Raw genomic sequence first — 26,666 nt, forward strand, 5'->3', positions numbered from 1 at the left:
CAAATTGTTAGCTATTAGTTGCAGAATCAACACTTCTAAATTGTGGTGCTTGAAAAAACTTTTGACATTCCTTTGGACAGCAAGAAGTTCAAATCAATTGATTCTCAAAGAAATTAATTCAGACTATTCACTGGAAGGTCAAATTTGAATATGAACATTTGGCCATGTAATGGAGAGACATAACTCATTGGAAAAGACCCTGATTTGGGGAAAGATTGAAGGCAAACGAAAAAAGGGATGACAGAGGTTGTAATAGATAGATGTTGCTATGAAAACAGTGAACATGAGCTTAGAAAAAATTTGAGAGATAATGGAGGAGAGAAGGACCTGGAATGCTCTGATTCATGTGGTCACAAAGAGTTGGACACAACTGAACAACTGAGCAATAACACTAATAGTATTATCGCCATCATCATCATCAATGGCTATACAGCCTACTTCAAGGGAGTACTGAAAGGAAAGTGCTTTATAAAATTTAAATTATTATATGAAAGGTTACAACCATTATTATTAATCTTTTGGGCAAGGTTCTTTTAAGTATACATCAAATCATAGATTGCAATATCTTATGTGGACTCAAACAAAAAAAAATTTCTATGGACTAGGGTTTGTTGGGTGTTAATTATGATATCTTCATGATTAATGAAAGCTTCCTAATGAAGAAATGTTAATATAAATATGAAGATTTTCCCTGATGTGAATAAATCAATACCTGAAGTAGAGCTGCAGTCTATATCTGTGATGAATCAATCCATACAATAAAAGCATTTTCCTTCCTTGTTTGCATAATATTTTTTGCTCTTTCTAGTCATTTCCCAATCATTCCCTTTCTCTCCCAAAAGGGCCTTCCATTGTAACAGAGATTTACAGTTAAAGAGAATAAAGTAATACTTTCATAATGTCTGACAAGATATGTCTCATGTTATAATAGATGAGGGAGGCTTGCTTCACAATCAGTTCTCTGAAGTCATCACCAATCAATATACTGGTCAGGTTTCTAATAACTTTCAACATTTCCCTTAAACATGTTGTCATTGTGTAAACTGTTCTTTGGGTTCTATTTACTTGGCTTTGCATCAGTTCATACAAATCTTCCTCAATTCATCTAAATTCTTAATATCATCATTTCATAGATCACAATAATGTTCTAAAAATATCAATGTACAATTCATTCAATTATTCCCCTACTGATGAGCATGATTGTTACCAGTTTTTTGCTATTGCAAACAAAATTAATGCTATAAATATTTTTCCTGCTCTTCCATTTTATATATACATTATATATGTATACATAAACACACATATTTTATGTGTGTTTATGTATACATATATAATGTATATATCCTTTTGAAACTTAAGTAGGATCATGAATTGCCTGTGTATCCACATTGGTCTCCTTAGATGCCCTTCTCTCCATAGCATAATAATTGTTTGCTTGTGGTTCTTCAAATTTTCATTTTTGAGAAGTTTCATCTCTCCTAAGTTGATTTTCTCTTTGGAATTTTAGTTTATGTGATTGCAACTAGGATTTTTTGAAATATTCTTTCCTCCATATTACAGGAGATAGAAAGATAAGATAGATATCATTCTTCATTTTCCTTTCTTCTATAGCATATCTTCTAAGACAAAAAGGTCCCTTTCTACCATCATTTCCACCGGAGCTAATAGTCTCATTTTGTAAATTATAAAATCTTCTTCAGTTGAATCTTTCTTCTTGTAAAGAATGAAAGTATTGTTAAAACAAATCAAAAAGTGATCAGCTCAGCTCTTTGTAGGGAGTTCTAGCAGATGTCCAAATGATTGAAGTCTCTCATCAATTCTACATTGTTCATCTATCAGAATTCTTTTCTGTTTCTGAAACTTCTCTTTTATTTCTTCTTTCTGTCATGACATTTTGTAGTATACAATGATGGTACCACTGCCTCAATTCCTGCTCCTGTTGACCTTCCATAAAATGCTTTCTACTGGACTCTTAGGAAGGGACAAATGTCACTTCTCATTGCTATCTTGCATGTCTTTACCTTTAAGCCCTTCCCTTCTCCTTCCCTTCTCTCTCTCTTTCTCCCCCTCATGGTTAACACCAATAATAACTAACATTTAAATAGTAGCTACTTTGTGTCAGGTACTTTGGTAAGTGCTTTATAAATATTATCTCATTCGATCCTTACAACAATCCTCTGAATTAGGTCCTATTATTATTGTCTTTTACAAATGAAGAAACTGAGGCAAATAGTGGTAAAGTGACTTGCCAGGATCACATGACTAGTAAGTGTCTGAGATAAATTTGAACTCAGTTCTTCCTGACTCAGATCCAGGGCTCTACTCACTGTGACACCTACAATCCTTTTTCTTCTCACTTCTATTTTTGGGGTTCCTTAGTTCTCTTCAAAGATCAACTCAAGTCCCAAACTCTATGAGAAGTCATTTCTGATTCCCCCCATTATTAGTTTTTTTTTTTTCTCTCTTCCTCCTTTTTTTTTTCTCAGAAAGGAATTATCAAATGACTATTCCCCATATAAATCCCAAGAGTGAATTAAAATCCCTATACATAACAGACTAGTACAGTGGCATTTCCTAAAAATCCCTCAAACATAACAGCAATAATTACACAGTTTTAACAAATCCCATCCCAAATCTTAAACAGAGTGATAGATGATACAAGCAAGGTTCAACAGTCAGTCAAACATTCCCAAAGTCCCTCATATCAGTCCAAAGTACAGTAGATGCAGGGTCCAGTTCATGGTCTCATTTTAAAAACTACTGCTTCAGGCTGTGAAGTGATAGAAGGCTCTCATTCCATGCAGACTGGGTATGCCATACTGATAATCAAAGCTGATCAAGGTTCCAAAAGCAAGCAATTTAGATCAGTCTCAGATGGAAAGACTAAAATATGAGGAGGCCAAAATAAATTGTTTCCTATGTGAAGAGATGAGTTTGCTTTTACAGACCAGGCAAACGTGCTGTCTTATAGTCCCCTGTTAATTGTCCTTATGTAGAAACCTTAAAGAAACACAAATATCCAGTAACAGAGAGATGACTAGGCAAATACTTAGTTGCCCAAGCATTTACGATACAATGATTAATATAACCAGACTGAAAATAGCAAGGTATGACATAAGTGCATTAACAGTTTTATTGATCATTGTTTGATCATAGAGATAGTTACAGGAGGAAAAGATAATATAACAAACAGTTAAACTCAACCTTCAGCAATATAGGATAAAATAGCCTTAACCAGTTTTTATTCCAATCAATTGTCCAGTAACTGTCAGAGGGTGGAGCTTTAAACTCCCAAATAGCATTAACTAAATTATAAGTCCAAGAAATTTTACTTCCAATAACAAATTTCATTAATCAAATTTCTGATAAATCTTAAAAGACTTATCATAACCTTATAGTAATAATAGGAAGAAATTTTGTCTAAGCTTCACAACTTAAAACAATTATCATATCTAGGTAGAGTTACATAAGTGCATGTTATACATACAAACCATTTTGCTTTAAAATGCCCAATACATAGAATATCCCAAATTGCATATTGTCCATAAAGAAACATTTCAAAAGGACAAAGAAAAATTATTTCAGAGGCCTTTTAAATAACCTCAGGATGACCTAATACATTTAATTTAAACTTATACAGACTACCCAATTCCATTATAAGAATTCAAGAAGTTTTTAAAAATATTAACTTTTAGAAATATTCTTACCAAAGTATGGATCAATTTATGACCTATATTCCTCAACCAAGAAAACTTGTGTATCAAGAAACAAATACTCAATCAAGTAACCTAAAAGTAAGCATGTTCCTTTAAATCACAGTTTGCTGCACTGTGGGAGAGAGGAGAGGACTTTACCTCACTCCTGTCCCCTTAGGAAAACTTCTCAGGTTCTCTCTGCTCAGTGTCCTACATAGGGATCCTTTTCAAGATTTAGCCCATCAGTTTTATTTACTTTCTTCCCAAATCTATCCATTTCCAGTTTTCTCTTTCTCCCTAGCTATATACCTGAACACTCAGATGCTCCTTTGGGCCGGGCTCTGTTTCAAGGGGAAAAAAACTTTCCTGTCCGTTTAAAATATCTAAATTCCATTTACTTACAAAATTAGTACATCAGGTTAAAAGTTTTAAAATCACAAGCAGATTTTCAAATAACCAATTCCCAAATTCCTTTATCATTGTTCTTAAAACATAACAAATCTTTTACATCAGCAAACAAGACTTGGTGCTTTTCTCTGCCTTCACAGAGAAGGCCTAGATATTCCATTTAAACTTCTTTTCTTTAAATGTTAGCACACTGACTAAACTTTTAAATCCCTTTTTGTTTATTTTATTAATTTATTATTTTATTCATTTTTTTATTTTATTCATTCATTCATTCATTTATTTTAATTTCTTCCCTTCTCTCCCTTTTTCTCAGGCTACTGCAGTCAGCCAGAGAAACACACACACACACACACACACACACACACTAGAGAGAGAGAGAGAGAGAGAGAGAGATTTTTTTCAAGCTTCTTGATATTTTCTAACCCTGCAACACAGAGGCTGAATTCTTATCTTTTACAAACTTGCTAACTTTCAACAGACACAGACACACATGGAGCTCCATTTTACTAAGCACAGTTGCAACGGTGTACTTAAAAATTTTTCAACCAACAAAACAGACAAATCACACAGAACATAGAACACAGTTACAACATTAAACATATAACACATACCCAAAGGATATTTTCCAGCCCCAGAAAATACCTGCTTTCAGAACTTTACCCAGAACAGAACCAGAATAACCAGAACTAGAACTAGATGGGTACGCCTAAAAGGCACTCAGACAGACTTACTCTCCCAAATGCCCAATCAATATCACTGTAGGCCTGATTGAAGCTGAAGAACCGCTTCCTTCAAGTCATCGGAGCTAAAGGCTCTCACTTGGGGAAGCTGAAGAAAAGCCATTGAAGCTTTGGGAGGAGGGTCCTACAGAATCTTTCATTGTTTTTGGGAGCCTAATTTGAGCCTAGAATTGGTGTGCTTAAGGGCACCTTTTAAGAAAGAGGCATCGTCCTGAATTACATAAAAATCATTAAAGCAATCTCCAACTCTTTTTCACCTTTTCTCATCAATGGTTCCTTCCTGCGGGAACCATGGGCAGACATCTTCTAAAAACTTAAAAATTTTACAAATTCATTTTTTCTTAACCTTTACTCTACGCGTCCTTAATAAATCCTTGAAATCCTCAACAAATCTATCTTATACACTAATTTCTTCTCTCTCTTGGTATCGAAACCTCTTACCACACCCAGGTCTCTGTTCCTCGTCCCCCCATTATTAGTGCTTCCCTCTCTTTGGAGCCCTGCTCCAAAACTATTTTAGATTTCCTTTGTAATCACTTACATTTTCTATTCATTTATCTGTGTGTGTGTGTGTGTGTGTGTGTGTGTGTGTGTGTCTGTATGTTTATTCTTCCATACACATGGAAGCTCCACAGAGTCAGTGATTGTTTTTTAATTTTTGACTTTGTATTCCCATTGTTTAATACAGTGTTGGATACATGTTGAGTTGATATAAATTAATTAGAATATATTGGTAACTTTCCCTCTTATTTTTACCTTTGAGCTATATGCCTGATAGTGGTATGACTGGGTGAAAATATTTATTGACTATTTCAATCTAATTCCAAACTGTTTTCTATAATGGCTGAATCAATTCATAGCTACACAGAGGCTATTTTACCTATTTTTTCCACATTTACCATTTTCATCTTTTGTTCATCTCTGCCAGACTGATGACCCTGAGGTAGAACTTGAAAGATTATTCCATTTACCTGGACTCAGACTGACCATTCCTAATAATTCCAAAGTAATTTCATAGTTGACACCCTGGTGGGTAGATGATACCACCAAATGTCTTAGACTGCTTAACTATGTCTATCTTTATTTCTCCATTTTAGACTGAGTGCTGGCAGGTCAAAATAAGTTAGTTTCTTTTTCCTGGTTTCTTGAGATTTGTTCTAAACTCCATTTTATTTCCTTTATCATTCTTTATTACATTTTCCCTCTCTTGTGTTCTTTGCTCTAGTGTATCTTGTCTCTCACTTTGTACCTTATTTTTCTCTCTTCTCTCCTTTTTTTCTCATTTCTCTTCCTCTTTTCTTTCTCTTTTCTCTGTCTCTCTGTGTCTCTGTCTTCCTTTCTGTTTGTGTCTCTCGGTGTCTTCTCTGTATCTTTCTCCTGGCTAGATTTATTGCATTTTAATACATGAACTATTTGTTCCTATCTATTTCACTGGTGATGTTGAACAGCAAGTAAATTCTTGATGACTTTAATTGGATGATTCTTCATATTCCTAAATTGTCTTGTCCATGTGATCTGGGAAGTCCCCAGTCGTATGCTTTAATCTATTGTACAGTACCAAATAGTGTTGATACTCAACAAGTAAAGGATAATAACTGTTATTATCTGCTATAAATAAACTCAGTATCATTAGCAAATGTTAGCTTATAGTTGTCGCTTGTATCTAGAGCATTTCTTTACATTATAAGCTGAATCTTAAATTTCCTTCACTGGTAAAATCTCTGGCTAAAGATATCTTTAATTTGTAGCACTTTACTATGCTGAGACATCTCAAGGGAGTTAAAAGTAACGCTAAAGTTCAAAGTTAATTCTTCCTGTTAAGTTAATAATTAGGTAAAAAGCAACTAAAATACAAGGAAAATGACTATGTTTAGAGTTTAGAATGAATCTATAAAGAGAGAAACAATAAGGAATTCAGAAAAACTAATGTATGATCTCTTATATGTGTGTATATGTGTTATATGTACAAACATATTTGTGTATATATGTATGTATATGTACATATATGTCTATATCCAACTAGACTGTTACATTGGGAGAAAAAAAATTGTAAAGAAATGGTTTTTGTGACTATAATTAACAAAGAGCACCCAACTCAGAATCCAGTCCCTAATCAATAAGGGAATTTGGGAACCAATCTATCTAACTATAACTAATGTGAATTTTGACAGATAACCAATGATACAAAGCCACATAAGATTGAATTTCCATGTGCCAATCAGCCTCTAAAGTTTACCCCAACTGAAGCCTGTTACTCAAATGAATTGGATCCCCTCTGAGCCCAGCCCTCAAAAAAATCACTTCAGGAAAATACAGAAGCATGGGTACAAATTTCTCTACTGGGAAAATAAAGGCCAGGTTCTCAGAGACATGCACCATTTGATTTCTATTATCTTTCAACCTACTAATGTCCCAGAAGATCTCTTGTAAGTATGCCCTTCACTTTCTATTCCTACAAAGTGTAAGCTAGCAGGTCACATGTGAATATCTAGAAAAAAAATCTATTTTTCAAGGACCATTTATTTAGAACTAGATGGAATCTCAGATAATAACAGTGATCATCATCATAATAATAGTATTTATATTGTTCTTATGTTTTTCAAAATGTAATACATACATATTATCTCATTTGGTTCTCATAGAAGCTTAGAGAGGTAAGAGCTATTTTTATGCCCATTTAACAGATGAAGGAACCAAGGCTGAAAGAAGTTGCTTGCCCAAAGTCATATCTGACTTTTAGTCTAGTAAATATCTGAGGCAGTATTTGAACTCAATTCCTCCTAACTTCAAATCCAACACTCTCCATTGTGACACCTAGTTCCCTTTAAAGTTCACCTAAGCTAAATCCCTTATTTTATCATAGAGGAACCAGTGTTCCCTAGAAATGATATCACTTGCCAAAGGTCATACAGATAGCAAGCAGCCTGTCAGGATTTGAATTCAGGCTTTCTTATTCTAAAATCATAAAATTTGAATTATGATATGAGACGAATGTAAAGTCCAAGTACTGTTCCAGGAACCATATAATGAATAACTTTGAGTTACAGGTCCAAAGATCTTTGTTTATAGGAAATAAATTGTGTTCCCATTTTCATATTTGTGATTCTACCAGATTCCATGGAAGCTTATTTGAAGCTGCAACAAAAATATAATCAGCATATAGTAAGTCAAGAAGACAATTAGGGCAATGTAAAGGAGAGGGGTGGGAAGGGAATAAGAATACAGCACCTACTATGTTCTAAACATCAGGCTAAACACTTTGCCAATAGTATTTCATTTAATTCTCACAACAACCTTGAGGGAGGTGCTATTATTCATCTCTGTTTTATAGTTGAGACCAACAGGAGTTAAATGACTTACCTAAGATCACACAGGTAGTAAGTGTCTGAGGCTGGATTTGAATTCAGGTCTTTGTGATTCCAAGCCCAGTATCCTAATCAATAATCCAATTAAGTGCCTATTCCCATAGAGACTAGAAATGGGAAATCCCAAAGAGAACACAGAAGAAAGGTACATAGTATAAAGTAGCCAAATGATTCTAAAAGGGATGGATAGTTGGTTTGCCACTGTAGAAATTAGCCCCCACCATAAAACAAATGTGGGGGATTGTAGAGCCAAGATGGTGCAGTAAAGGCAGGGACTCAGCTGAGCTCTCCCAAATTACCCTCAAAAACATGAATTCTGGAATAATAGAACCAACAAAAGGACAAGGTAAAACAGCCTTCCAGACTGAGGCAACTTAGAAGATCGACGGGAAAGGTCTGTCTCACCAAAATGAGAGTAGTAGAGTATCATACAGCACAGACCAGCCTGACAAGCCAGCAACAAGTTTTAGAGGTAATTGAATTGGCAACTGCAGCTTCCAGACCTCTCAGCCCCCAACACAATATAGTCGGGTCAGAGAACTGGTCAGAAGAAAATTATGGGAGACCTTTTCTTGGCACTGGTTGAAGAACTCTGTTGCATTGTCTATACACAGTTATAGGTATGATCCCGGGGTGAAGAAGAGTCCTAACACACTAGAGAATATGGCCACAGGTAAGCAAGGACCCTGGTCACAGTTCCAGGGAGGAAAAGAATATTTCTATTAAGTCACAGATCAGAGCACAGACCAGGAAAGTGATGACCACACATCTCCTTTAGATCATACCCCTTTGGAAGAACTTCTAGAATTAGGTCTGAAAACAGCAGCACAGAATCTCTGAAGCTTAGGACAGTGTCCCCATCACCCCAGGAACAGATCCCAACCATAAAATAAAATTAAAAGTCAATAAATAGTCTGAAAAAATGAGTAAACAGTAAAAATGAATCTGATCATGAAAAGTTATTATGGGTGAAAGGAAAGATTAGAAGATAAATTCAGAAAGACAAAATAGTTATATCCAAAGCTTTAGAAGATGTGAATTGGTCTCAAACTCAATAAGAATTCCTGGAAGAACTGAAAAAAGGATTTTTAAAATGAAAAATGGAAAATTACAAAAAGATAGGAAAAGAAATTAAGATTATGCAAGAAAATCATGGGTAAAGAGTCAGCAGTTTGGTAAAGGAAGAACAAATAACTACTGAAGAAAATAACATCTTAAAAACAAAATGGGCCAGATGGCAAAAGAGGCACAAAAATCCACTAAAGAGAAGAACTACTTAAAAAGCAGAGTTGGACAAATGGAAAAAGAGGTACAAAAATCCACTGAAGAAAACAACTCAAAAAGTAGAATTGGCAAAATGGAAATGGAGGTACTTAAAGCTCACTGAAGAAAACAATTCCTTCAAAATTAGAATGAGACAAGTGGGAGCTAATGACTTTGTGACTCATCAAGAAACAAGAAAACAAAATTAAAGAATGAAAAAAATAGAAGAAAATGTGAAATATCTCATTGGAAAGACAACTGACATAGAAAAATAAATTAAGTAGAGGCAATCTAAAAATTATTAAACTGCCAAAAAAAAGCCATGATCAAAAAAAGAGCTTAGACATCCAATTTCAAGAAACTATCAAGCAAAACTTCTTTGAGATCCGAGAAACAGAGTAAAATGGGCATTGAAAGAATTCACTAATCATCTCCTGAAAAAGATACCAAAATGAAAATTTTTGGGAATACTATAGCCAAATTCCAGAGCTCACACAGCAAGAAGTACTGAAAGCAACCAGAAGGCAACAATTTAAATATTACGGAGCACTAGTCAGGATAAAACAAAATTTAGTGGCTTTTATATTAAAGGATTGGAGCACATATTGGATATGATATTCTGGAGGGCAAAGGAGCTTGGATTATACCTGAGAGTAATTTTTTCAGCAAAACTGAGTATAGCTTTTCAGGGGGAATAGATGGAATGAAAACCTTCTTAAATAGAGGACTTTCAACCATTCCTGATGAAAAGACTAGCGCTGAAAAGAAAATTTTACTTTCAGATACAAGACTTAAAAGAACCATAAAAAGATAAACAGGAAAGAGAAATCATAAGGGATTCAGTAAGGTTAAAGTGTTTATATTCCTATATGGAATCATGATGCTTGTAACTGCTAGGATTTTATCATTAATAGGTGAGTTTAAAAGTTAAAATGCATTACTATATAAATAGAGGGCCCAGGTGTGAATTAACTATGATGGTATGATGGCTTAAAAATAAATGAATTAAGAAGTGAGAAAGAGAGATGACTATGTTAGAATGGTATCTTAAAATTAAATAAGGGGTTCTCTACCGAAAGTCAGATGAAAAAATGCTTTAAATCACCATTGATTTGAAAAATGCAACTTAAAACAACTCTGAGATACCATCTTGCATCAATCAGGTTGTCTTAATCACAGAAAAAAATGACAAATGTTGAAAAGGATGTGGGAAAATAGAGACACTAATGAGCTGTTGTGCATTAGTTGTGAACTGATTTAACCGTTCTGAAGAACAATTTGGAACTATGCTCAAAGGGATATGACCCAGAAATGCCACTTTTAGGTGTCTATCCCAAAGAGATCCACCAAAAAAGAAAGGGAAAGGACATATACATACAAAAAATATTTACAGCAGTTCTTTTTGTGGTTGTGAAGAATTGGAAATTAACAGGATGCCCATAAAATGGGAAATGGATGAATATATGATTGTGGTATATGATTATGAAGGAATTCAACTGTGCTATAAGAAATGATCAACAAGATAGTTTCAGAAAAGCCTGAGAAGATTTAGATGAACTCATGCAAAGTGAAGTGAGCAGAGTCAAGAGAACACCGTACATAGTACACATCATAACAACAATATTGTGTGATGATCAATTGTGAATGACTTGGCTATTCTCATCAATACAGTGACCCAAGACAATTCCAGAGGACTTATGATGAAAAATCCTATTCATCCCCAGAGGAATAACTTATGGAGTCTGAATGAAGATTGAAGCATAATTTTTTTTTGGACTGTTTTCTTTCACAACATGACCAATATGGAAATGTGCTTTGCATGACTACATCTATAATCTACATCAAATTGCTTATTATTTCAGGGAAGGGAAGATGAGAAGAACAAGGGAGAGAGTTTAGACCTCAATTTTAAAAAAATGTTTGTTTTTATATATAACTGGAAAAAAGAAAATATGTTTTAAAAAAAGAAAACAAATGTAGGCATAGTAAACATGTTATTGGTTGATATTCTAGTTCTATATCATGCTGGTTAAAATCCACTTTTAACTGCTAACTATTACAGGGCATTTAAAAGTACCTAGCATTTATATAATGCTTCAAGGCTTGCAAAGCATTTTACAATGTCATGTTATTTGAGCCTCAGTGAGGTAGGTGCTATTATTATTCCTATATTAAAGATGAAGAAACTGAGACAAACTAAGGTTAAGTAATTTAGTCATACAACCAGTGTGAATCAGAGGCAGGTCTTGAGCTGAATTCATCTTAATTTCTAAGGCCCGCTCACTATCCTATACTCTATGCTGCCTTTTATAATTATAAGTGTTATAAATATGACATTTAAGTTCAATGTTGTATCATGACAATTATCATTTTAACTGACAATTATGTTTTATTTTATATAGCATTTCACATAGATTATTTCATTTGAGCTTCAGAACAACCCTATAGCAATTATTATCCCATTTTAAAAGTGAGTAAATAGAAACTGAGATAGGTTAAATAATTTGCCCAGGATCTACACAGGTAGTGAGTATTGGAGGCAGATTTAAAACCCAAATTTTCCTGTCTTTAATCCAGCATTGTATTCTCTATACTACCTAAACAAAAGTCAATTCAAGAGTACAAAAAAGTACTTTATAAAGTCACAGTCAACAAGAAAGATCATAGAAGACTTCTCAATGGAGGAGACTTTTGAGATAAATTTCAAATAATGAATGGCACCTCAACAAAATATGATGGGAGCCATTCCAGGTAAAGGAATAATATGAGTCAGTGGGTAGAGACACAAGGTCATAGTAGTGCTTATGTGGCAATAAAAAAAAAAAAAAAAAGATTCTGCTTTGATTAAATCCTAGCTTCTTAAACTTGTTTGCAATCTCATTTGGGGTCTTGTAACTGAATGTAGGTAAGAGTCACAAAATTATGATTTGTAATCAGCAAATATTTGATTTATATATCTATTTAATATACCTATATACCTGGGATCACATAAAAATTTCTTGGGCAAAAAAGGAATGAAAATAGGTCTTGAATTAGAATAAGAATCCCCTAAATGTGACTAGGGGGCTAATTCAGAGATGTTGGAGAGAATGAATGAGTGGAAAAGGGTTAAGAAGCCCAGGATTAAACTATAAAGTATATCCAAGAGAATAATATGAGCAATAGCTGAAAAGGTAAATTTTAGCCTGATTATGCCAACAAACTAAATTTTAACTATTTTCAGGTGGCAATAGGGGACTACTGAAAGTTTTTGAATGTAGGAATTACATGACCAGGTCTCTGCTTAAGAAGATTAATCTGATAGTGAAATGCAGAATGAATTGTAGGGGGAAGAAGTAAAAAGGAAAATCTAACGAGAGATTATTGAACTAGTACAAATATGTGGAAATGAGGAGCTGCACTAGGATGGTGACCATGGCAATAAAGAGGATAAAACAGAGGTTAGAAATGTCATGGAGATGGAATTGAAAGAATTTGGCAATGATTAGCAATGAGTAATATAGGAAAAAGAGAAAATTAAAGAGAAATCCAAGGTCATTATCTAGTTCAAGCTAGCTCCCTGAGCCAGAGGTATTACTAGAAATTTTAGTAGCTGGAACAAACACAAAACTCTCCCTCTGAGCAGCTTCTTAAAAATAAATTCAGTTTGCTAAGAGGCTTCAAACTCAAGACCCTGTAAGAAAGAAATGCTCCAGAACATCATTCTATGGGGAGACATAGACTAATTCTGGAAAGGCTATAAGGGGGATCAGGGAAGGGAAAGAATGGGGAGGAATTCACCTGAAATATGGCTGCTGAGCAGGAAGAAGCATGCCATCTGGTAACTTCCTATTTTAACTAATTATTCTAACTATGTGCTAAGCTCAGTTCTTTCTATGCTGCTGAATTAATATTAGTGCCATCAATACCCTCAAAATTTCAGAGATGAAATGCTGAGTTCTGAGAATAGCAAAAAAGGCCAGTTTGGAAAGAATGTAAAGTTCTTGAAGGGGAACAGGGTAAAATAAATTTGAAAAGGAAGGAAAGAGAATGACTGTTAAGAACTTTAAATGCCAAGTTTAGGAATTTGTTTTTTAACCTAGAGGCAATAAAGAATGATTGAACCATTCTTGAGCAGGAGAGTGACATGCTTAGACCTATGCTTTAGGGGAATTATCTTTGGACAGGGAGAGAATAGAAGCATGGAGACCAACTGAAGTTTCTTAAAATAGACCAAAAAAAAAAAAAAAAAAAAGGTGATGGGGTCTTGAATTAGAGTAAAAGTCGCCTAAATGTGACTAGGGGACTAATGTCAGAGATGCTGTGGAGAATGAATAAAATAGACTTAGAAATTGATTTTATATGATATATAGTTTCTGGAGTTATTTAAATAAAGATAATAATGGAATCCATGAGACCCAAGGTAGTGAAAAAGGTTGTAAAGAGAGAGGAAAAGAGGACCCAGAAGAACTTTGGGTGATAACCATATTCTAAATTATGGATGGTTGAAGTAAATGAGACTCAGAAACAGGAGTCATGTAGGAAAATTAGATAGCAATACCACAAGAGCATATTTAGAAAGAGATGGCCAGCAATGTTAACAGATGCAGAAAGGTTAAGAAGGGTGCCAATTTTAAAAAGGTGATTATGTTTATCAATTAGTAACCTTGGAAAGAGCTATTTCAGTCAAGTGCTCACATCTAAAGTTATATTACAAGAGGATAAAAAACAAGTGGGAGATGAGGAAGGATAAATAGATTTAATAGGAATTTGATTGAGAAATGGAAAAGAGATTCATAAAATGGTTACCAGAAAAGATGTCAGGGTCAAGTGAATGTTTTTTGTTTGGTTGGTTGTTTTTTTGGTTTTTCCTTAGTTTTGTATGTTTTTTTAAAAACCAGAATTTTCTAAGTATGTTTATAGGTATCAGGGAAATAAACAGTAGATAAGGAGAACTTGAGGAGGAGGAGAGATAAGGAACAAGCTCCTAAAGGAGATGGGAAGAGATGAAATTACTGCTAAAAATAGAGAGTTGAGGTTACCAATGAAAACAGACACCCCTCCCACTGGAATAAAGCAAATGAAAATGAGTTTGGGAAGAAAAGAAATTATTTCCAATTTTAAAAAGTGTAAGACTGTTTTGGGCACAAAAAAAGATGAAATAGTCTCTGAATTTAAGGAATTTACTATCTACTAATAGACTCTAAAATAGATGCTGAGTCCTTTGAGAAAGGAGGGGGGGAAATAAATGACCCAGCACCTAATAAATGACTGCAACAAATATTTGACAACCATGATATACATATTCAAATGGAGTAAAACTCAAAAGCAAAAGTGTTTACTAAGTGATGGGTCCACTGAAAGAACCTGGATGGGAAATTGAAGAACACAAGTGTGTGAACTCCTCCTCTTTCCCTGGTGTTTCAGGGGGGTATGAAATAAGGCACAGCCAGTATTGGAGAAAATGCCTAAGCATTTACTGACTTTTAAGAAAGCCTAGACTTCAAAAGGAAGCCAATGTTGATAAAATGTGACTCTCTATTAAAAGAATCTGGGTTTATGTTTGAGATCAGACTATTAAAACCTATGTGACCCCAGCCAAAGAACTTAACCTCCATAAATCTATTTGCTCATCAGTAAATGCAGAGGTTAGAAGTCTAAAATAAAGGGAAATTTGCATAAAATTGTGGGATTTTACATAATATAAGAAGAGTGAAGAGCAGCATGGAGCTTTAGAAAGTAGTTGAGATAGAGCCAGTGTGGAATAGTAGCACAAGACAGTGTTGTTCTTGTCCTTGTTTGTGTTCTGTATTGTTTTCTTTCTCATAGATAGGTGACTAAATTGGAGGATGAGGGTGGAAGGAATGACATGCTAGCCAAAAGATAGAGAAATATCATTTCACTGAGACTTCAAGTTTCCTATAGTAATGAAACATAGGTATGTTTTTCAAACATGGATTGCAATGGTCACACATCTGGCTCAGTAATAACAGCTATTAAGCTCACCAGAGACATGACTGAGATTGTCTTTGAGTCATCTTCTTTATTTCCTCCCAAGATAGCATCATAATATAGTCAGAAAGTCCATGAAATAGTTGGGTAATTAGAGTACAGAATCCTAAGGACCCACTAATGCAAGAGCAAAATAAGATTGTGACTCAGGCATAAAAATTCAGAAATTTTAGCAATAACCTTAGGGCAACCTATTTATCATTTCCTCAGGCATGTTAAGAGGCTCAAATAAAATAATGGATGTAAAGCATTTTACAAAACTTAAAAGAGTCACAAATATTAGTTATTATTAATCTAGAGTCACCCTCCAGCCTGGTGATGACTTCATTCTCTGAACTTCCTAATGTACTCCTATTTAATCAAGTAAGGTTTGTGGAGCAATACAGGGGTATATAGGTAAACACAACAACTGGGCTCTCCAAAAAATGTAATACTCTTTTAGGTTTAATTTATATTATTAATATAATATAGTCTGAAAACCAACAAAACAATAAATCAAGCCCTGATTTGTAGTATTTTTCTATTTATGAGTTTTAAATATTTGCCCTGAAAATATAAGAATCAACTTGTTAATTAAGGCTAGCATTAGCATTCTCCTGCATGTCTCCATTTCTAGATTGAGTGCCAAGCAGATGACAACATTTTGGAGCAGGGGCAACCTGGACTTAGAACTTAAATATCCAGAAGTTGGAAGGTTGTTTGGGAAATGGTTAGAGAAAGTATTTCCTGTTTAGTGTCTGTACCTCATTATTTTACCCTGAATTTCTACTTTAAATATTCAAATAGAGTAATGTTCTTGATATGATATGATGACATGTGATTAATATTGATTTATCTAAGGTGGGGGGAAGGAATTCAGAAGAGGAAAATTGGAGATTTAGAACAGGGGTTGAATAGATGACAGTTTTGATCCATGTTATAGAGACCTGGATATAACTTTAGTGGTAGTAAATGAGAGGTCATATTTTGGAAAAATTCTAAGAGGAGCACTTCTGGGGACCCCCAGCTAATGATAGAATTCCTCGGGCCTTTCCTTAGAATCATTTTTTGGAATACATGGGAGCCACCTGACAGTTGGCTGCTGGAGATCCAACCCAGAATGGACCTCCTCTTGTGAGAGGATGATTCGAGGAGACTGAGAGGCAGTTGCTGTTCTCTGACTTCTCTGACTGAGAGGCCGTTGTGTTGTCTGACCTCTCTCCTCTTCTTTCTACCTCCAATTTATCTCATTCCCAGTCCGCAACACCTGTGTCAGCAAAGGCTGCCTTGTAACTCCTTCAGATGCTAGGATCCACAGCTGTGGAGGCTCTCAGAGAATTGACCTGTCCCTTAACAATTTCTCACCTAGCTTACTACTCTCTAACTTGACTTTCAAATAGCATTGTAATAATGTTACTCCTTTAAGAAGAAGAGAAAATAAAATAAGTGCATGTCTAAATCCTGATCATCCCCTACAAACCATACAGCCCAAGACAACTTTAACTGATGAGTGTTCAGGGATGACTGTTATCTTTGACATAAGGGATTCTTGAGCCCTTTTTATTCACCATCCTCATCCACCATTGCTGTCCACCTGGCACTAAACTCTCACCTGTGGCTCTAAGAAACCCCAGTAAAACATCTTGGTAGATCAGCTAACCCAAATAGAGGGTAACCAACTGGTCTCAAATTGAGGAATTAGGGGAATGTCTACTTCAAACATGGGAAGACTTCCCCCAGAGTAATGGGGAGGGGGGATAAAAACAGTTTTCCAATGGCCATGAAGGTGTCTTAAGCAGGCACTGTGGAGTACTTAGAGCTTGATCAGACATCAAATATGTCAAGGTCATCCACTATATTCTAGTTCATTCCTCTTCTTGGCTTTTGTCCTGGACTGAATTCCAATCACTTGAAAAAAGAGGAAAGCTGATGACTTTGCACAACTCTGTCTCACTATAAATCTAATTCCTATACAAGTCGAGATGATGTTCCTACGATGTTATGTCTTCTTCAAAAATAAAAAATGAACAACACCTTGACACATTTTCTATTTTGCATTCTCCAAGTTAACTGTGTCAGGAAATCTAAGGAATGCTGACAATTTAGTTAGATTCAATTCAACAAACATTATTAAACACCAGCCATGTGCCAGGTACTGTAGCAGATCTTGAGGTGGATACAAGGATGAAAAAAACCTTAAAATAGGAAAGTGCTACGGAAATTATTGCTCTTATTATCATTGTCATCATCCTTATTGCTGTTGATAATGATGTTGTTGTAGAAGTAGTATATCATAATAGATACATTTTCAAGGTGGGGTTTTAAGAGGAGGAACACTTGAGTTCAAGTCCCATCTATGACACATATCAATTATATGACTGAGCAATTTCATTTAAACTCTTAATGCTCTAGACAATGATCAAAGACTAAGTTGCAGAAAAGATAGAAACCATCATTGGTAAGAAGTTTCCTTATCTAAGAGTTCCTTATATTAATGCAATGACAGGTCTAGTCCCTATCTATATATTATCATTAGAAGGAGGAAGAAGAAAAGAAGGAAGAGTAGGAGGAGGAGAAGAGGAGGAAAAGAAGAAATAGGGAGGAATTCAAGGAGGAAGAGGAATAATTATAACCATACATATGATGTGACGCATACAAATGAGTATAGAAAGGGGCAAAGGAGAGAATTAAAAAGTTCTATAAAAGTTTGAGGATAGAGAGCATTTTCAGCTGAGGGTAATTCAGACTCAGACACACACACATATTCAATTTTCCAAAATGTATCTTCAATATTCTGCATTAGAAGCTTAGACTTTTCTCTTTCCAAAATCAAGTGAAATGTGACGAGTTCATCTGTCTCCAAAAGCAGAATCAGGAGCAATGGGTAGAAGTTAAAAAGAGGCAACTTCAGGCTTGATAATCAAGTAAATTTTCCTAATGATTAGAGGCTAAAGTGATGAAAGAAGTGAAGAAATTAAATCTCTGCTCAAGAAAATTCACTTTGGCCATGTGTAGGATAAATGGGAGTACCAGTATTTCTGAAGCAGGAATATTCCTCAAGATGCTGATGCTATAATCCAAGCAAGAAGTAATGAGTGTCCTAAATGAGTAGATTAAAGGGATCAAATGTAAGAATTATTGTGAAAGTAGAAATAGCAAGATTTAGCAACTGATTAAATATTTGAGGTCAGAGAAATCAAAGAGACAAGGATTATGCTGGTGTTACAAACCTGGGGAAGTGAAATAATCATGTGACCCTTGAAAGAAATAAGGAGGCATGGAAAAGGGAAGGATGGGGAGAGGGAGAGAGTTTAATTTAGAACAGTTTAAGTCCCAGTTTAAACTGGGACATCCAGTTTGAAATGTCCAAAAGGCAAATTGTCATGTGAGACTAAAACTCAGGGGAGAGACTCAGGACAGATGGGAGTCATCTGCAGAAATATGATAGTTAAACTTATAGCATCTGATTAGGTTACCAAGAAAGAGAATATGAAGGGAAAAGAAAGATAACCCAGGTCAGAGTTTTTGGGAATTAGAAGGGATTATATATGTGATAAGGCAATTAAAAATATAGAAAGAGCACTCACAGAAACCTAGAACATTCAGGAGAGAGTGGCCAGTAAATGTCATATGCAGTAAACAGGTTGAGAAGCATGAGGACTGAAAAGAGATTATTCATTGGCAATTAATTAGAGCATTGTGAACTTTAGAGAAAGCTGTTTCATTCAAGTGGTGAGATTATATGCCAAAGGATTAAGGAGTGAGTGACAGAAGTAAATTCTGGGAGTAAAGATAACTTTTTCTAAGAATTAGGCTGAGAAAATGATGGGAGTTATAGGTAATAGCTTCAAGATATACTAGAGTCTAATGAAGGGTTTAGTTACTCATGCCAAGAATGGCAAAACTGGTGGAAGACAACATGAAAGGAAATTGTAGATACAGAAAGGTTGAAGATTCAGAAAAAAGAGATGATCCTTGAGGTTGCAATCTTCTAGAGGATGGAATCAAGCACAACCTATGTAAAGGAGCTGACCTTGGCCAGTTGTCAATGTTCTTCTGACTTAAATTGCATTCTATCAGCTTCATGTAATCACAGAATTGGAGAGGAGTGCAAAGTATAATGGGGGGAGGAAAATACCCCCCACTCTCTTCATAGACGATTACCTAAGGGTATAGCAGACCCTGCACAGTGACTGTTGGCTAAGCACAGGTCATGGCGGCACAGAACCACCTGGGAGGTCTGAAAAGTGTGAAGTGATCTGTGCAGAAACTCAACAAGCCTCTAGTACTGGCCACTTAGGTCAGATTGAAGAGAGGTACCAGGATCTAGGAAAACAACCTGTATATCAGAGATGTCCCCAATGTTGCTTTGGGGGAAGCAGAATGAATTTAGTGGGAACTCTGAAGGTGAAGGCAGAGCAAAAACAAAAGGCAAAACAGGAGTTTCTAGAATCCCCTGAGTCCAGATGGGAGATCAGCTTTACTCTTAAATAAAATCTTCCAAAGAAAAAAAAATTACAAGTATTATAAAGGATGGTAATGACCATTCCTTTCCTTTGACCACTCAAATCCATACCCAAAATGTCTCCTACATGATGGGTTCTTCTTCTCGAAACAAACCATTTCCACATTGGTTAGTTCAAAGGGAAGGTCTTTTCCCCTTTCAATAAATCTGAATTTTTAATTTTCATTTACTGACTCTAGTTCTGCTTTCTGAAACCAAACAAGTCCAAGTCCTCTTCCACGTGACACCCCTTCAAAGATTTAGAACTATCATGTCACCTTTCATCAGCCTTCTTACACTGTACAAAGTACTCTCCAACTCAGAGCAATCTGCTCAGAGAACTTTTCCCTGACAAAACTGTGCTCATGCCAAGACCAATAGGCACGTTAGTAACTTGAAACATTCTTCTTACCTGCCATCATCAGAAGTGATGCTCCCATCTACTGATTCTCTCCTGGGAGTCATTCCCAAGTAGTTAACAATTTTACTTCCACAATCCCAGTGAATTCATTCCAGACTGCCTGAGAGTAAGCCACTCTCCTCCTCTCTGCTGCCCACTGGTAACTCTCTTCTTTTAATGTCATACTCCAGAACTCTCCATCCTTTCCACTGTGCCTTCTGTGTTCCATAATTACTAAAGTCTCCTTTTAGATCTCTCTCTCTCCTATTTCTTCCTTCCATTTTCTGACACTCACAGGGACTTGGCTCTCCCTTCTCCACAAAGATGATAGAATATTGCACAGAGTACTTTTTGGACTCAACACACTGGTCCTAGAGAGGGATTCAGACTAGTTCTTACTTCTCATTACCACTTTGAAATATCCCTCTGCCATTCTCATTCACAGTCTCTCTTCTTTTAAAATTCACTCTATAAAAATATATCACCCTATCAACATCCTGGTGGCAGTTATCTACCACCCACATGGGTATTTTCCCTTCTTTCTCAAAGAGTCCAATGTTGGGCTTCCCAATCTACCTCTTCATACCAACTCTTGCCCTTTTAATAAAGGTCATAATGAAGAAACAGACATACACAGAACTGATATAGAGATAAGATGCTTCCTTAAATATCCTAACTACTCAGTTACTTGGTCTACTTAACTCACAAACCACTCCTCCATCACAGATACAGAAAGGGAAGATCACCCCATTGATCTGCCACCCCTAATATGTGTTCCACTTCCAAAATCCAGAACTTTGAAATTCATTTTTTCCTAATATAACATCTAATCATTTCATCTCTCTTTATGATTCATTCCTCCTAAATCTATACTTTCTTTTACTCCCATGTAATTTTCCAGACCATCAAGTCTACTTTGATGACACTCTCTTCCCGTTTCAGTCTCGAACCCCAATTCATATTGATTTCTGTTCTTTAATCCCTTTCTCCCTTGACTAACCCTTATGCATAGTTTGTCAAACCCAAACTCTGCCTATGCTATCATCTACTTCTTCCATTCCTACTTATGTGCTGCTTAATCTAACATGTATGAAACTGTAATGACTGGGTCTACTACAAATTTATGTTATCATATCTCAACTTGGGCCTCAGTACAGAAAGGCAATACTTTTATTCCCTAATTGATTTTATATCACATTCACCAAAGCTGCTACTCTAAATTTCCCCCCCCCCCTTCTCAAATCTCTCATGGTACTCCATTCCCCTTATCTCTTAACTGAAGATCTCAGCTTGTATTTTATTGAAAAACTGAGGCAATTTGTCACAAGCTCTTTCTTCCCCTCTTCTCATCTCATAAGCCATTAACATCAATACACACACACACATATCCAACTCTTCATCAGAGAAGCGCTTTCACCTCACCATGGCTCACACTCTCTATATTTTTTTTATCACATCTCTTCCTGCCATTTCCAGATTTCCACAATATCACTACTTACCTCTCTAATTTTCAATATCCCTTTTTCTACCCTGCTACTACACGCCATTTTAAGTTTCCTTCTATCTCTACTGCTAGTTATTATCTATAGCACCTTGTTCCTTTTCTCAGCCAAACTTGTAGAAAGAGTTCTCTCTACTCATTGCCTCACTCACTCTTTTATAAACCCTCTGCAATCTGACTTCCAATTTCATTGGTTAGTTCAAAATACTCTTTCCAAAGTTATCAGAGACTTCATAATTGTCAAATTCAATTACCTTTTTTCTGTAATTTTCTGGACCTCCTTGCAGCATTAGACAATGATAACCACCCTCTCCTTCCTGATATTACCTCTTCTCTTTCTGGGTTTTCATGACATTTTTTCCTCTTGATTCTCTCCCTCCTTATATATATCAACTTCTTATCAGTATCCTTTCTTCAGTTATCAGTCATATTATGCCATCTATTATTGTATGCAAAGGATCTTCCCTGAGCCCCCCCTTCTTTCTACACTCTGTTTTTGACAATCCAAGCTCTTCTTATATTTCTTTGCAATGACTAGCAAATTTATATAACCAGCTCTAATCTGCTCCTAAAATCCAGTTCTGCATTACCAATTGCTTATTGTACAGTTTTAAACAGAATGTCCTATAAGCATCTCAAAATCACTCTGTACAAAGCATAATTCATTATCTTTTCCCAAAAATCTATCCATCTTCCAAACTTCTTTATTTTTGTAAAGGGAAATGCCATCATTATAGTCACCCACCTTTAAAACTTCAGAGTTATCATCAATACCTCACATTCTCTCATCAGCCAAATCATTAGTTGTTAAATCCTTCACTTTTACTTCCACAATCTCTGTGTATCCATTCCCTCCTTTCTATTCATACATCCACCACTCTAGTTCAGATTCTTATAAATTCTTATTGACTATTTCAATAGCCTCCTTAATTTTGGTCTTCCTGCCTCTAGTACTCTACATGGATGCCAAAGTTACTTTCCAAAAACACAGATATACACACACCCCTTTTCAATTAACTTCAGTAGGTTCTTATTATTTCTTAGATCAAATCTATGTTTGCAATTTAAAGCTTTTCCCAACTTAGTCATATCCTACCTTTTCGACTTTTCACTTTACTCCTACTCCTGCACAACTTCATTTGAATTAATGTGAATTCACAATGCATATTTCCATTGGACTAGAACCAATTACCCTATTTTATATAATTATAAAATTTGAATAATGCAAATTTGAATATATTCAACTACTTAAAGGAATTCATTCTCCACACTTATGAGGATTTACGTGTAATCCATAGGCCAGTCAAACTGGTCTCTTTGTTCCTGACACACATAAAATAACAATTGATTTCCCATCTCCTTCTTTTAGTACTGGTGGAATGAAGTCCCTTTCCACTTTCACCTTGAAATATCTGGTTTTCTTCAAGGCTCATTTGAATCACTACTTTGTGGATAAACTTTGTCCTAGTTCCTATATTACTTTATTTCCAAGATTACTTTGAACTTTTTGTGTGTTTTTTTTGCTTATGAATATACACATCTTACATTCATGTTATCTCCATTAGAATATAAGCTGTTCATTCCAATAAGCTTGTGTTGGAAAAAGTCGTCTGTATCCTGAGAAAGGACTATGAAGACTAAAATGTGGATCCCAACAGTCTTTTTGAAAGCCAATTAATTAATTAATTAATTTGAAATTTTTGAAAAGTATATAAGTTGTTCAAAGGCAGAGATTGTTTTAATTCTGTCACTAGTGCCTAGAACAATGCCTAGCATATAATAGCTGCTAAAATTGCTTAATTATTGATTGATTTCTCAATAACTGGCACATTAAATGATATTACTGTTGCAATTTTTTTTGTTTTGCAACAGTTTTGTAAAGCTCTTATTAATAAAAATGTTTGATTCTTAAATCATATAAACTTTTAAGATTAACTTTTAGGGACAAAGTGACACACCATAACTGACGATAAAATGTGAAAAAATCTTAATTTGTAATTAATTTCTTAGGAAGAAGGTAGAATCTATATACCTTCATAAGATCATAAATTTAGAACCATAAAAAAGCATGTAGTTTCTGCCTTCCACCCAAGAAATGTATACTATCTAGTACCTGGTGGCATCACATAGTTATTTTAGTTCTAGATTTGTTTTCTAAAGTTTTATTGTGTATTCTTTTCATCAACATAAATAACAAAATGTAGGGGTAATTAAAATAAATTTGCTTGATTTAATAAACCTGAAAAACCCTGAAAAAATTAATAACGAACATTTTTTTCAAAAAGAAGAAAAGATTGGATTTTGTCTGCAGATGTAATCCAGATTATTTAACAATTAGGTTCATTGTTTGGCCTGGTTCAGAGGTAAGTTCACCAAGGCTGTGGGGTTGCATGTGTTAATATTAGGGGATTATAGATTTAGAGCTGGAAGAGACTTTAGAGATCATTTCATTGAAACCTCTCTTTTTATATGAGAAAAATAAGACATAGTGAAATTAAATGAATGGCCCAAAATCTAAGGTAATAATTCCCAAGACCAGAATTTGAACTTTTGACTCCAAATCTAGCATACTTTTCATTAAACTAAAATGACTCCTCATATATTTTGTCCAGTGGAAGAATAAAACCAATATAGGTCATTCAACATCTAGAGATAAAATATTTAGAATTAGGAGGGGGAAAAGGGTTTTGTTAATGAGATTATCATGAAATCAAATGTCAAAGGAACATTTTAAATGAGTGTTTATTTATCAAAAAATCATTTATGAAATCTTAGTTAATTGCTTTTGAAAGTACTGGCAGCAATAGACCATTGTATCATATAATTAAAACAAAGGACTCCACTAATGTTTGGCCTTGGTCCATGTTTTGCACTTTCATTTTAAATCCAAGGATAGGAAAAATCAGTGTGAAAAAGAGCAACATTAACACTGATTATCTTCAATTTGTGTGTCTTGTTCTTATGTACAACTTGAATGACATTTCTATAAAAATATAATAACACAGATCAGTGTTTTATTTCATCAACAAATCAATTAAATCAAAATTTTAATTATTTTATGTTATTTAGTGAGTAATTTAGTGTATAGTTATATGATTTTAGTGACCCAAAGTAAATAATTTTAACATTGTAACAATCTTTGATATGATAACTAGACAAGACCCTCCAAAATCAATCAGTGTAGACTTTGACACTCAGAGACTCCATGCTAAGGTGGGAATAGGTGCGAATGCTGAAAAATATATTGGAAAATATGGGTCAGGAATGAATAATGGGAAAGGCTAAAAAATGCAGACTATACTAAAGTTAAGCACCTATATATTATTAAAACTTTCATTGAGGAAAAAATCAATAAACACTGGACATAGCAGCAAATAAGACCAGAAAAATGAAAGTGATTATATTTTAACAAACAGGAAACAACTTATTACTAATGTGGAAGTCATTCTTGAATCAACTATATGTGGACAATTAGACTGCAACTTGTTGAAGCAATGATCATCATTAATACAAAACTAAAGAAAGAAAAAATATATTTTAAAAGATACAACATGCAATAGAAAGAACTCAACCATAAGCTATTCAAATAAATTACTGTGACAAAAATGAGTAACAGATAAAAGAAAAGACAATGACAGAAAGAGTAATAAATTCATATAGAAACTTTTCCTAAGTAAATCCAGTTCTATAAAATGGTGGAGGGAACAAATTCAAACATTCAAATTATCTCGCAGATTTGGATTTTCCCTCCAAAGGTGAAAATTACAACCTATCCATGCCACTGTACCCCCTTTGCAATTCTTTTCCACATTCTCTCATAAGTTTGTCAAAAACAATATACCCAACATGGTGAGGTCTTCTTTGCTTTGTTCTAGCATCATTAGGTTACCATGGAGTCCTTGAAGTGTCCATCAATTTTCCCTTGCACTCACTACCTGTCTAACCTTATCATTTATTTCCATGATAACATCTTTTATTCTTATTGTTCTTAAATGTGTCTCAATGGTTATATATTATAGCCTGTTCACAGGAACCCTGCACCTATCCATTTCCCTCAATGGGTATTTTGTCAACTTTTTTAGACTATAGCATTCCGTTTCTCATAACCATGCAGTAACACTTGAAAAACATCAACATTTTGAAAGATGGGTCTTTGTTTTGAAAGAAATGTGGAATCGTTAAAGAAGTTTTACTGAAGACAATCCAGCTTGTCCTCCAAAACAGAATATCAAAAGAGTCTAGATAGTGCCATCATTTACAAATACTTGACTTACTTGCCAAACAAAGACACTAGCCAAAGGCAAGACTAGTTAAGAATATATTCTCATTTGTAAAATCTGATGGAGAAGGATAATGAAATATCATGAATGGTGATACTGTTCAGTCATTTTCAGCCATGTCTGACTCCTCATGATGTCATTTGGCGCTTTCTTGGCAGAGATATTATATGATTTGCCATTTCCTTCTCCAACTCATTTGACAAATGAGGAAATTGAGGCAAATGAGATTAAGTGACTTGCCCAGAATCACAAAGCTAAGAAATGTCTGAGTCCAGATTTGAACTCAAAAAGATGAGTTTTCCTAATTCCAGGGCTAGCGCTCTACTGAGCAACCTGACTGCTCCATCATGGGTAGCATTTGTTTTATTAAACATAAAGAAATAATGGAAAATAAAGCCTGTTCAAAGAAAACTTGGTAAACTGATCAACTAATAAAGAATACATAAGGATGAAAAGAATGATAAAAGGGAAGAAAACATGAAAAGATCTTCAGAGAATTGTAAAAAGAAAACTTTTTTTATCATGAAGGATCATTATTTT

This window comes from Sarcophilus harrisii, chromosome 1 (assembly GCF_902635505.1).
Source record: "Sarcophilus harrisii chromosome 1, mSarHar1.11, whole genome shotgun sequence".
Lineage (NCBI taxonomy): Eukaryota > Metazoa > Chordata > Mammalia > Dasyuromorphia > Dasyuridae > Sarcophilus > Sarcophilus harrisii.